Below are 13,234 nucleotides of genomic sequence, written 5' to 3'. Positions count from 1 at the left end.
AATGACCTGTTCTAGTTAGGCTTAATAATGACCTGTTCTAGTTAGGCTTAATAATGACCTGTTAGTAATGACCTGTTCTAGTTAATAATGACCTGTTCTAGTTAGGGTTAATAATGACCTGTTCTAGTTAGGGTTAATAATGACCTGTTCTAGTTAGGTTAATAATGACCTGTTCTAGTTAGGCTTAATAATGACCTGTTCTAGTTAGGCTTAATAATGACCTGTTCTAGATAGGCTTAATAATGACCTGTTCTAGTTAGGGTTAATAATGACCTGTTCTAGTTAGGGTTAATAATGATATGTTAGTAAACCTGACCTGTTCTAGTTAGGGTTAATAATGATCTGTTAGTAAACCTGGCCTGTTCTAGTTAGGGTTAGTAATGACCTGTTAGTAGTGATCTGTTCTAGTTAGGGTTAATAATGACCTGTTAGTAGTGATCTGTTCTAGTTAGGGTTAATAATGACCTGTTCTAGTTAGGGTTAGTAATGACCTGTTCTAGTTATGGTTAGTAATGACCTGTTCTAGTTAGGGTTAATAATGACCTGTTCTAGTTAGGGTTAATAATGACCTGTTCTAGTTAGGGTTAATAATGACCTGTTCTAGTTAGGGTTAATAATGATCTGTTAGTAAACCTGACCTGTTCTAGTTAGGGTTAATAATGATCTGTTCCAGTTAGGTTAGTAATGACCTGTTAGTAGTGATCTGTTATAGTTAGGGTTAATAATGACCTGTTAGTAATGACCTGTTCTAGTTATGGTTAGTAATGACCTGTTCTAGTTAGGGTTAATAATGACCTGTTCTAGTTAGGGTTAATAATGACCTGTTCTAGTTAGGGTTAATAATGACCTGTTCTAGTTAGGGTTAATAATGACCTGTTCTAGTTAGGTTAATAATGTTTTATTCTGTTGTAGATTAGGCTGGAGGCCCGCAGGAAAGCAGAGGAGGAGAGGAGGAGGAGAGAGGAGGTGAGGAGAGGAGAGGAGGAACGAAAGGGAGTAGGAAATAATATGAGGAAAGGAGAGGAGGAGGAGAGAGGAGGTGAGAGAGGAGGAGGAGATGCGTAGAGGAAGAGGAGGAGGAGGGAGATGGTGAGTAGAGGAGGGAGAGGAGGAGATGGTGGGCAGAGGAGGAGGGAGATGGAAGAGGAGGAGGAAGAGGAGGGCGATGGTGAGTAGAGGGGAGGGAGGGAGATGGAGAGGAGGAGGAGATGGTGAGATGGTAGGGAGATGGAGAGGAGGAGATGGAGATGAGGAGATGGAGTAGAGGAGGAGGAAGAGGAGATGGTGAGTAGAGGAGGAGGGAGATGGAGAGTAGAGGAGGAGGAAGAGGAGGGTGATGGTGAGTAGAGGAGGAGGGATAGGAGGAGGGAGATGGTGAGTAGAGGAGGGAGAGGAGGAGATGGTGAGTAGAGGAGGAGGGAGATGGAGAGTAGAGGAGGAGATGGTGAGTAGAGGAGAGGAGGAAAGAAAGGGAGTAGGAAATTGTATGAGGAAAGGAGAGGGAGGAGGAGGGAGATGGTGAGAAAGGGGGAGGAAGAGGAGGGCAATGGTGAGTAGAGGAGGAGGGATAGGAGGAGGGAAATGGTGAGTAGAGGAGGGAGAGGAGGAGATGGTGAGTAGAGGAGGAGAGAGATGGAGAGTAGAGGAGGAGATGGGGAGATGGTGAGAGGAGGAGGGGGAGGAAAGGAGGAGGAAGAGGAGGGTGATGGTGAGTAGAGGAGGAGAGGAGGAGATGGAGAGTAGAGGGAGGAGGAAATGATGGAGGAGGAGGGAGATGGAGAGGAGGAGGAAGAGGAGGGGAGGTGAGTAGAGGAGGAGGGATAGAGGAGGAAGATGGAGAGTAGAGGAGGAGAGGAGATGGTGAGTAGAGGAGGAGGGAGATGGAGAGTAGAGGAGGAGGAAGAGGAGGGTGATGGTGAGAGAGGAGGAGGGATAAGTAGATGGAGAGAGAGGAGGAGAGGTGAGTAGAGGAGGAGGAGATGGAGAGTGAGAGGAGATGGTGAGTAGAGGAGAGGAGGGAGAAGAGGAAGGGAGGAGGGTGATGGTGAGTAGAGGAGAGGATAGAGGAAATGGAGAGGAGAGGAGATGGGGAGTAGAGGAGGAGGGAGAGAGAGGAGGAGGAAGGGAGATGGTGAGTAGAGGAGGAGGGATAGGAGGAGGAAGATGGAGAGTAGAGGAGGGAGAGGAGGAGATGGTGAGTAGAGGAGAGAGGGAGGAGATGGAGAGGAGGGAGAGGAGGAGATGGGGAGAGGGAGAGGAGGAAAGAAAGGGAGGGAAATTATATGAGGAAAGGAGGGAGGAGGAGGGAGATGGAGAAGAGGGGGAGGAAGAGGAGGGTGATGGTGAGTAGAGGAGGAGGGATAGGAGGAGGGAGATGGAGAGAGGGAGGAGGAAAATGGTGAGTAGAGGAGGAGGGAGATGGAGAGTAGAGGAGGAGGAAGAGGAGATGGTGAGTAGAGGAGGAGGGATAGGAGGAGGAAGATGGAGAGTAGAGGAGGAGATGGTGAGTAGAGGAGGAGGGAGATGGAGAGTAGAGGAGGAGGAAGAGGAGGGTGATGGTGAGAGAGGAGGAGGGAGGAGGATGGAGATGGAGAGAGAGGAGGAGAAATGGTGAGTAGAGGAGGAAGGAGATGGAGAGAGAGGAGGAGATGGGAGGAGGAGGAGGGAGATGGAGAGGAGGTGAGTAGAGGAGGGTGATGGTGAGTAGAGGAGGAGGGATGGAGGGAGATGGAGAGTAGAGGAGGAGATGGTGAGTAGAGGAGGAGGGAGATGGAGAGTAGAGGAGGAGGGATAGGAGGAGGAAATGGAGAGTAGAGGAGGGAGAGGAGGAGATGGTGAGTAGAGGAGAGGAGGGGGAGGTGGATGTGTGAGATGGTGAGTAGAGGAGGGAGAGGAGGAGATGGTGAGTAGAGGAGAGGAGGAAAGAAAGGGAGAGGTTATATGAGGAAAAGAGAGGGAGGAGAGGGGAGATGGTGAGAAGAGGGGGAGGAAGAGGAGGGTGATGGTGAGTAGAGGAGGAGGGATAGGAGGAGGGAGATGGAGAGGAGGAGGAGGCCAGAGTAGAGGAGGAGGGAGATGGAGAGTAGAGGGAGAGGGCGATGGTGAGGAGGAGGAGGGATAGGAGGAGGAAGATGGAGAGGAGGAGGAGATGGTGAGTAGAGGAGGAGGGAGATGGAGTGTAGAGGAGGGAAGAGGAGGGTGATGGTGAGCAGAGAGGAGGGATAGGAGGAGGAGATGGAGAGTAGAGGAGGAGGAAAATGGTGAGTAGAGGAGGAAGGAGATGGAGAGGAGGAGGGAGATGGTGAGTAGAGGAGGAGGAGATGGAGAGTAGAGGAGGAGGAAGAGGAGGGTGATGGTGAGTAGAGGAGGAGGGATAGGAGGAGGGAGATGGAGAGTAGAGGAGGAGATGGTGAGTAGAGGAGGAGGGAGATGGAGAGTGAGGAGGAGGAAGAGGAGGGCGATGGTGAGTCCCTGGAGGAGGGATAGGAGGAGGAAGATGGAGAGTAGAGGAGGGAGAGGAGGAGATGGTGAGTAGAGGAGAGGAGGGGGAGAGGTGGAGGAGATGGTGAGTAGGAGAGGAGGAGATGGTGAGAGAGGAGAGGAGGAAAGAAAGGAGTAGGAAATTATATGAGGAAAAGAGAGGGATGAGGAGGGAGATGGTGAGAAGAGGAGGGTGATGTGAGTAGAGGAGGAGGGATAGGAGGAGGGAGATGGAGAGTAGAGGAGGGGGAGATGTAGAGGAGAGGAGGAAAGAAAGGGATGAGGAAATTATATGAGGAAAAGAGAGGGAGGAGGAGGGAGATGGTGAGAAGAGGGGGAGGAAGAGGAGGGTGATGGTGAGTATGGGAGGAGGGATAGGAGGAGGGAGATGGAGAGTAGAGGAGGAGGGGAAAATGGTGATTAGAGGATGAGGGAGATGGAGAGTAGAGGAGGAGATGGGGAGTAGAGGAGAGGAGGAAAGAAATGGAGTAGGAAATTATATGAGGAAAGAAGAGGGAGGAGGAGGGAGATGGTGAGTAGAGGAGAGGAGGGGGAGATGGAGGAGGGAGATGGAGAGGAGAGGAGGGGGAGAGGAGGAGGGAGATGTAGAGGAGGAGGAAGAGGAGGAGGGAAATGGTGAGTAGAGGAGAGGAGGAGGGAGATGGAGAGAGAGGAGAGGAGGGGGAGAGGAGGAGGGAGATGGAGAGGGAGAGGAGAGTAGGGGGAGAGGAGGGGGAGATGGTTAGTAGAGGAGAGGAGGGGGAGAGGAGAAGGGAGATGGTGAGTAGAGGAGAGGAGGGGGAGAGGAGGAGGGAGATGGAGAGGAGAGGAGAGGAGGGGGAGGAGGAGGAGGGAGATGGAGAGGAGATGGGAGGCATCTGTGTGTGTGTGTGTGTGTGTGTGTGTGTGTGTGTGTGTGTGTGTGTGTGTGTGTGTGTGTGTGTGTGTGTGTGTGTGTGTGTGTGTGTGTGTGTGTGTGTGTGTGTGTGTGTGTGTGTGTGTGTGTGTGTGTGTGTGTGTGTGTGTAGGAGCTGACGAAGAGAGAGGTGGTTAACGTCACACACCTGGTGATCTCTGCCGAGCTTGGCTCTTTACTGCAGGCTGCATCAGGTTGGTGTGTGAGCATGTTACATGCTGACTCTCTCTGGTCCAGCTCCTCACGTCTCTCTGTCCAGCTCCTCACGTCTCTGTCTAGCTCAGGTCCAGGCACCACACGTCTCTCTGTGTGTCTAGATGGCAGAGAGCTCCATTCTGAGTGTCTAGCTCTGGTCCAGCTCCTCACGTCTCTCTGTGTGTCTAGGTGGCAGAGAGCTCCATTCTGAGTGTCTAGCTCTGGTCCAGGCACCACACATCCAGGAGCAGAACCAGCTGACTCTGCCGCTGGACATCAACGACTACCCCTTCAGCCGCTACGCACAACTCTACTTCAGGGTAACACACCACTCATTCAATTCAATTCTCTCTCCCTGTACACTCTGGTTCATTCAATTCAATTCTCTCTCCCTGTACACTCTGGTTCATTCAATTCAATTCTCTCTCCCTGTACACTCTGGTTCTTTCAATTCAATTCTCTCTCCCTGTACACTCTGGTTCATTCAATTCAATTCTCTCCCTGTACACTCTGGTTCATTCAATTCAATTCTCTCTCCCTGTACACTCTGGTTCATTCAATTCAATTCTCTCTCCTGTACACTCTGGTTCATTCAATTCAATTCTCTCTCCCTGTACACTCTGGTTCATTCAATTCAATTCTCTCTCCCTGTACACCTGGTTCATTCAAAATACTCTCAGCCTGTACATTATTTCAATCAATTCAATTCAATCAACAGCCTAGTTATATTGGAAATACAGACAGCCTAGTTATATTGGAAATACAGACAGCCTAGTTTTATTGGAAATACAGAAATACAGCCTAGTTATATTGGAAATACAGAAATACAGACAGCCTAGTTATATTGGAAATATAGAAATACGGACAGCCTAGTTATATTGGAAATACAGACAGCCTAGTTATATTGGAAATACAGACAGCCTAGTTATATTGGAAATATAGAAATACAGACAGCCTAGTTATATTGGAAATACAGACAGCCTAGTTATATTGGAAATACAGAAATACAGACAGCCTAGTTATATTGGAAATACAGACAGCCTAGTTATATTGGAAATATAGAAATACAGACAGCCTAGTTATATTGGAAATACAGACAGCCTAGTTATATTGGAAATATAGAAATACAGACAGCCTAGTTATATTGGAAATACAGACAGCCTAGTTATAAAATACAGACAGCCTAGTTATATTGGAAATATAGAAATACAGACAGCCTAGTTATATTGGAAATACAGAAATACAGACAGCCTAGTTATATTGGAAATATAGAAATACAGACAGCCTAGTTATATTGGAAATACAGAAATACAGACAGCCTAGTTATATTGGAAATATAGAAATCAGACAGCCTAGTTATATTGGAAATATAGAAATACAGACAGCCTAGTTATATTGGAAATACAGAAATACAGACAGCCTAGTTATATTGGAAATACAGACAGCCTAGTTATATTGGAAATATAGAAATACAGACAGCCTAGTTATATTGGAAATACAGAAATACAGACAGCCTAGTTATATTGGAAATATAGAAATACAGACAGCCTAGTTATATTGGAAATATAGAAATACAGACAGCCTAGTTATATTGGAAATACAGAAATACAGACAGCCTAGTTATATTGGAAATATAGAAATACAGACAGCCTAGTTATATTGGAAATACAGACAGCCTAGTTATATTGGAAATATAGAAATACAGACAGCCTAGTTATATTGGAAATATAGAAATACAGACAGCCTAGTTATATTGGAAATACAGAAATACAGACAGCCTAGTTATATTGGAAATATAGAAATCAGACAGCCTAGTTATATTGGAAATACAGACAGCCTAGTTATATTGGAAATACAGACAGCCTAGTTATATTGGAAATACAGACAGCCTAGTTATATTGGAAATATAGAAATACAGACAGCCTAGTTATATTGGAAATTCAGAAATACAGACAGCCTAGTTATATTGGAAATATAGAAATCAGACAGCCTAGTTATATTGGAAACACAGAAATACAGACAGCCTAGTTATATTGGAAATACAGAAATACAGACAGCCTAGTTATATTGGAAATACAGACAGCCTAGTTATATTGGAAATATAGAAATACAGACAGCCTAGTTATATTGGAAATATAGAAATACAGACAGCCTAGTTATATTGGAAATACAGAAATACAGACAGCCTAGTTATATTGGAAATATAGAAATACAGACAGCCTAGTTATTTTGGAAATATAGAAAAACAGACAGCCTAGTTATATTGGAAATACAGACAGCCTAGTTATATTGGAAATACAGACAGCCTAGTTATATTGGAAATACAGACAGCCTAGTTATATTGGAAATATAGAAATACAGACAGCCTAGTTATATTGGAAATACAGAAATACAGACAGCCTAGTTATATTGGAAATATAGAAATCAGACAGCCTAGTTCTATTGGAAATACAGAAATACAGACAGCCTAGTTATATTGGAAATACAGACAGCCTAGTTATATTGGAAATATATAAATACAGACAGCCTAGTTATATTGGAAATATATAAATACAGACAGCCTAGTTATATTGGAAATACAGAAATACAGACAGCCTAGTTATATTGGAAATACAGAAATACAGACAGCCTAGTTATTTTGGAAATATAGAAATACAGACAGCCTAGTTATATTGGAAATACAGACAGCCTAGTTTTATTGGAAATACAGACAGCCTAGTTATATTGGAAATATAGAAATACAGACAGCCTAGTTATATTGGAAATACAGACAGCCTAGTTATATTGGAAATACAGACAGCCTAGTTATATTGGAAATACAGAAATACAGACAGCCTAGTTATATTGGAAATACAGACAGCCTTGTTATATTGGAAATATAGAAATACAGACAGCCTAGTTATATTGGAAATATAGAAATACAGACAGCCTAGTTATATTGGAAATACAGACAGCCTAGTTATATTGGAAATATAGAAATACAGACAGCCTAGTTATATTGGAAATACAGAAATACAGACAGCCTAGTTATATTGGAAATACAGAAATACAGACAGCCTAGTTATATTGGAAATACAGACAGCCTAGTTATATTGGAAATATAAAAATACAGACAGCCTAGTTATATTGGAAATACAGACAGCCTAGTTATATTGGAAATATAGAAATACAGACAGCCTAGTTATATTGGAAATACAGAAATACAGACAGCCTAGTTATATTGGAAATATAGAAATACAGACAGCCTAGTTATATTGGAAATACAGAAATACAGACAGCCTAGTTATATTGGAAATATAGAAATCAGACAGCCTAGTTATATTGGAAATACAGAAATACAGACAGCCTAGTTATATTGGAAATACAGAAATACAGACAGCCTAGTTATATTGGAAATACAGACAGCCTAGTTATATTGGAAATATAGAAATACAGACAGCCTAGTTATATTGGAAATATAGAAATACAGACAGCCTAGTTATATTGGAAATACAGAAATACAGACAGCCTAGTTATATTGGAAATATAGAAATCAGACAGCCTAGTTATTGGAAATACAGAAATACAGACAGCCTAGTTATATTGGAAATACAGACAGCCTAGTTATATTGGAAATATATAAATACAGACAGCCTAGTTATATTGGAAATATATAAATACAGACAGCCTAGTTATATTGGAAATACAGAAATACAGACAGCCTAGTTATATTGGAAATATATAAATACAGACAGCCTAGTTATTTTGGAAATATAGAAAACAGACAGCCTAGTTATATTGGAAATACAGACAGCCTAGTTATATTGGAAATACAGACAGCCTAGTTATATTGGAAATATAGAAATACAGACAGCCTAGTTATATTGGAAATACAGACAGCCTAGTTATATTGGAAATACAGACAGCCTAGTTATATTGGAAATACAGAAATACAGACAGCCTAGTTATATTGGAAATACAGACAGCCTAGTTATATTGGAAATATAGAAATACAGACAGCCTAGTTATATTGGAAATACAGACAGCCTAGTTATATTGGAAATATAGAAATACAGACAGCCTAGTTATATTGGAAATATAGAAATACAGACAGCCTAGTTATATTGGAAATACAGAAATACAGACAGCCTAGTTATATTGGAAATACAGAAATACAGACAGCCTAGTTATATTGGAAATATAGAAATACAGACAGCCTAGTTATATTGGAAATACAAAAATACAGACAGCCTAGTTATATTGGAAATACAGAAATACAGTTGAACTGATTGAAAATGAATCCTGCAGTCAATGTTTGATACTATGTCCATTCATTCCATTACCTGGGAAATGTTAAAATACGAAATTCTAATTCAATTCCAAAGATAACATTTTTTACAATTTAAAATTAAATTGCAATTCAGAAAGTCCAAACAGTCTAATTCTAATTGGACAAAAATCAATTCCAAAACGAAGATGGTTGAAATTCTAAATGAATTCCACATAAATTCTCCTCTTCATGAGTGAATTCAAGAATTGAATTGGATTTCAAATGAGACTGGAATTGACACCAACCCTGACATACACACGTCTCATCTCCAGGGTCTGACCCCTGACCCCTGACCCTCTCTCTGTTAGGAGCCTATGTTTGGGATGCTAATGGTTCCCTTGGAGAGGACCCTGACGTACACATGTCTCATCTCCAGGGTCTGACCCCTGGCCCTCTCTCTGTTAGGAGCCTATGTTTGGGATACTAATGGTTCCCTTGGAGAGGACCCTGACGTACACATGTCTAATCTCCAGGGTCTGACCCCTGACCCTCTCTCTGTTAGGAGCCTATGTTTGGGATGCTAATGGTTCCCTTGGAGAGGACCCTGACGTACACATGTCTAATCTCCAGGGTCTGACCCCTGACCCTCTCTCTGTTAGGAGCCTATGTTTGGGATGCTAATGGTTCCCTTGGAGAGGACCCTGACGTACACATGTCTAATCTCCAGGGTCTGACCCCTGACCCTCTCTCTGTTAGGAGCCTATGTTTGGGATGCTAATGGTTCCCTTGGAGAGGACCCTGACGTACACATGTCTAATCTCCAGGGTCTGACCCCTGACCCTCTCTCTGTTAGGAGCCTATGTTTGGGATGCTAATGGTTCCCTTGGAGAGGACCCTGACGTACACATGTCTAATCTCCAGGGTCTGACCCCTGACCCTCTCTCTGTTAGGAGCCTATGTTTGGGATGCTAATGGTTCCCTTGGAGAGGACCCTGACGTACACATGTCTAATCTCCAGGGTCTGACCCTGACCCTCTCTCTGTTAGGAGCCTATGTTTGGGATGCTAATGGTTCCCTTGGAGAGGACCCTGACGTACACATGTCTAATCTCCAGGGTCTGACACCTGACCCTCTCTCTGTTAGGAGCCTATGTTTGGGATGCTAATGGTTCCCTTGGAGAGGACCCTGACGTACACATGTCTAATCTCCAGGGTCTGACCCCTGAACCTCTCTCTGTTAGGAGCCTATGTTTGAGATGCTAATGGTTCCCTTGGAGAGGACCCTGACGTACACATGTCTAATCTCCAGGGTCTGACACCTGACCCTCTCTCTGTTAGGAGCCTATGTTTGGGATGCTAACGGTTCCCTATGGAGAGGACCTGACATGTACAGATGAGGACCTCCGACAGGAAGCTCTGGAGCTGTTCATTATGGTGAGTCCTGTTCATTATGGTCCTGTTCATTATGGTGAGTCCTGTTCATTATGGTGACTCTGTTCATTATGGTGAGTCTGTTCATTATGGTGAGTCTGTTCATTATGGTGAGTCCTGTTCATTATGGTGACTCCTGTTCATTACGGTGACTCCTGTTCATTATGGTGAGTCCTGCCTGTTCATTATGGTGACTCCTGTTCAATATGGTGACTCCTGTTCATTATGGTGAGTCTGTTCATTATGGTGAGCTCCTGTTCATTATGGTGAGTCCTGACTGTTCATTATGGGGAGTCCTGACTGTTCATTATGGGGAGTCCTGTTCATTTTGGTGAGTACTGTTCATTATGGTGAGTCTGTTCATTATGGTGAGTCCTGTTCATTATGGTGAGTCCTGTTCATTATGGTGAGTCCTGTTCATTATGGTGAGTCAGATTCATTATGGTGAGTCATGATAGTTCATTATGGTGAGTCATGACTGTTCATTATGGTGAGTCATGACTGTTCATTATGGTGAGTCATGACTGTTCATTATGGTGAGTCATGACTGTTCATTATGGTGACTCCTGTTCATTATGGTAAGTCCTGTTCATTATGGTGACACCTGTTCATTATGGTGACTCCTGTTCATTATGGTGACACCTGTTCATTATGGTGACACCTGTTCATTATGGTGACACCTGTTCATTATGGTGAGTCCTGACTGTTCATTATGGTGACTCCTGACTGTTCATTATGGTGACTCCTGTTCATTATGGTGACTCCTGTTCATTATGGTAAGTAAGTGACCTGTTCATTATGGTGACACCTGTTCATTATGGTGACTCCTGTTCATTATGGTGAGTCCTGTTCATTACGGGAGTCCTGACTGTTCATTATGGTGAGTCGGACAAAACCCTCATAAAAACCAAGAGTAAAAGAACCTTGATTCTGCGATACAGGCATTTGGAATATCACGCAAAAACATCCGTTGGAATTCATCAAATTAAATTGATATTTCACCCAGCATACCTTGTCCATAGACTGCTTTCAGAGTAAGGACACCAATATGTTACATTTTGTAAATTGGTTGAATTATCCCTTTACGTATTAGAGTTCCGTGTCTGTCTGTTCTGGGTGTTAGGGTTCCGTGTCTCTCTGTTCTGGGTGTTTAAGTGTTAGGGTTCCGTGTATCTCTGTTCTAGGTGTTAGGGTTCCGTGTCTCTCTGTTCTGGGTGTTTAAGTGTTAGGGTTCCGTGTATCTCTGTTCTAGGTGTTAGGGTTCCGTGTCTCTCTGTTCTGGGTGTTTAAGTGTTAGGGTTCCGTGTATCTCTGTTCTAGGTGTTAGGTTCCGTGTCTCTCTGTTCTGGGTGTTTAAGTGTTTGGGTTCCGTGTCTCTCTGTTCTAGCTTTTAGGGTTCCGTGTATCTCTGTTCTAGGTGTTTAAGTGTTAGGGTTCCGTGTACAGTGGGGAGAACAAGTATTTGATTCACTTTTAAGTAATATTGTTGTCATGTTGTGTTCCTACCATGTTGTTGTCATGTGTTGCTGCCTTGCTATGTTGTTGTCTTAGGTCTCTCTTTATGTAGTGTTGTCTCTCTTGTCGTGATGTGTGTTGTTGTCTGAGGTCTCTTTATGTAGTGTTGTCTCTCTCGTTGTGATGTGTGTCGTTGTGATGTGTGTCGTTCCACTTCATGATTGTGTCCCACTTGTTGTTGATTCTTCACAAAAAAATACAGTTTTATATCTTTGTTTGAAGCCTGAAATGTGGCAAAAGGTCGCAAAGTTCAAGGGGGCCGAATACTTTCGCAAGGCACTGTACCTCCACACAAACAGTATATAACCTACCCACATACCTCCACACAAACAGTAGATAACCTACCCACATACCTCCACACAAACAGTAGATAACCTACCCACATACCTCCACACAAACAGTAGATAACCTACACACATACCTCCACACGAACAGTAGATAACCTACCCACATACCTCCACACAAACAGTAGATAACCTGCCCACATACCTCCACACGAACAGTATATAACCTGCCCACATACCTCCACACAAACAGTAGATAACCTACCCACATACCTCCACACAAACAGTATATAACCTCCACACTAACAGTAGATAACCTACCCACATACCTCCACACAAACAGTATATAACCTCCACACTAACAGTAGATAACCTACGCACGAACAGTATATAACCTACACACATACCTCCACACGAACAGTAGATAACCTACACACATACCTCCACACGAACAGTAGATAACCTACCCACATACCTCCACACGAACAGTAGATAACCTACCCACATACCTCCACACAAACAGTAGATAACCTACACACATACCTCCACACGAACAGTAGATAACCTACGCACATACCTCCACACGAACAGTAGGTGGGATGTAATTTCTGTCATGGTTCTCATCACTGTTTATCACTACCAAGCTGGGGTTTCCATTCCCCTGAGATTAGAGGAACTTTGACGGGACTCCCTGTCCTGCCGTAAGGTTCTCAGAGTTCTAGCCAGGTCAGGTCATTCACAGTTTAATTGTTCTCGGTATCTTCTTAGCCACACACACATTCCTCCTTGTCTCGACCAAACCTTATTAGACTGAAGTTTATCATTCTAATTCATTATACATGTTACAGAATCGAATGATTACTTATAGTTATGTTTGTCTTATTATTCATTATATATGTTACATAATGCCATAATTACATTTCAGGGTGGAATTCTTTAGTCATTACCTTTAAGCATATAAATTCCCTTATCATAGGGTTATGTATATCTCTGTGTTCTAGGTGTTTAAGTGTTAGGGTTCCGTCTATCCCTGTGTTCTAGGTGTTTAAGTGTTAGGGTTCTGTCTAGCTCTGTGTTCTAGTTGTTTAAGTGTTAGAGTTCTGTCTATCTGTGTGCTAGGTGTTTAAGTTTAGGATTCTGTGTTCTAGGAGTTTAAGTGTCAGGG

At 43.2% G+C, this 13,234-nt stretch overlaps 1 long non-coding RNA gene across 1 annotated transcript; it reads left to right on the top strand.

Moving 5' to 3' along the window:
* The first annotated feature begins 4,470 nt into the window (after positions 1 to 4,470).
* Positions 4,471 to 9,230, top strand: LOC121843500. Its single transcript, XR_006081596.1, has 3 exons — positions 4,471 to 4,590; positions 4,781 to 4,911; positions 9,209 to 9,230. It is a non-coding gene; the product is annotated as an uncharacterized LOC121843500 (long non-coding RNA).
* The last annotated feature ends 4,004 nt before the right edge of the window (positions 9,231 to 13,234 follow it).

The sequence above is a fragment of the Oncorhynchus tshawytscha genome, unplaced genomic scaffold (genome assembly GCF_018296145.1).
Source record: "Oncorhynchus tshawytscha isolate Ot180627B unplaced genomic scaffold, Otsh_v2.0 Un_contig_16801_pilon_pilon, whole genome shotgun sequence".
NCBI classification, from domain to species: Eukaryota; Metazoa; Chordata; class Actinopteri; order Salmoniformes; family Salmonidae; genus Oncorhynchus; species Oncorhynchus tshawytscha.
This window is presented reverse-complemented; position numbering and strand designations above follow the sequence as displayed.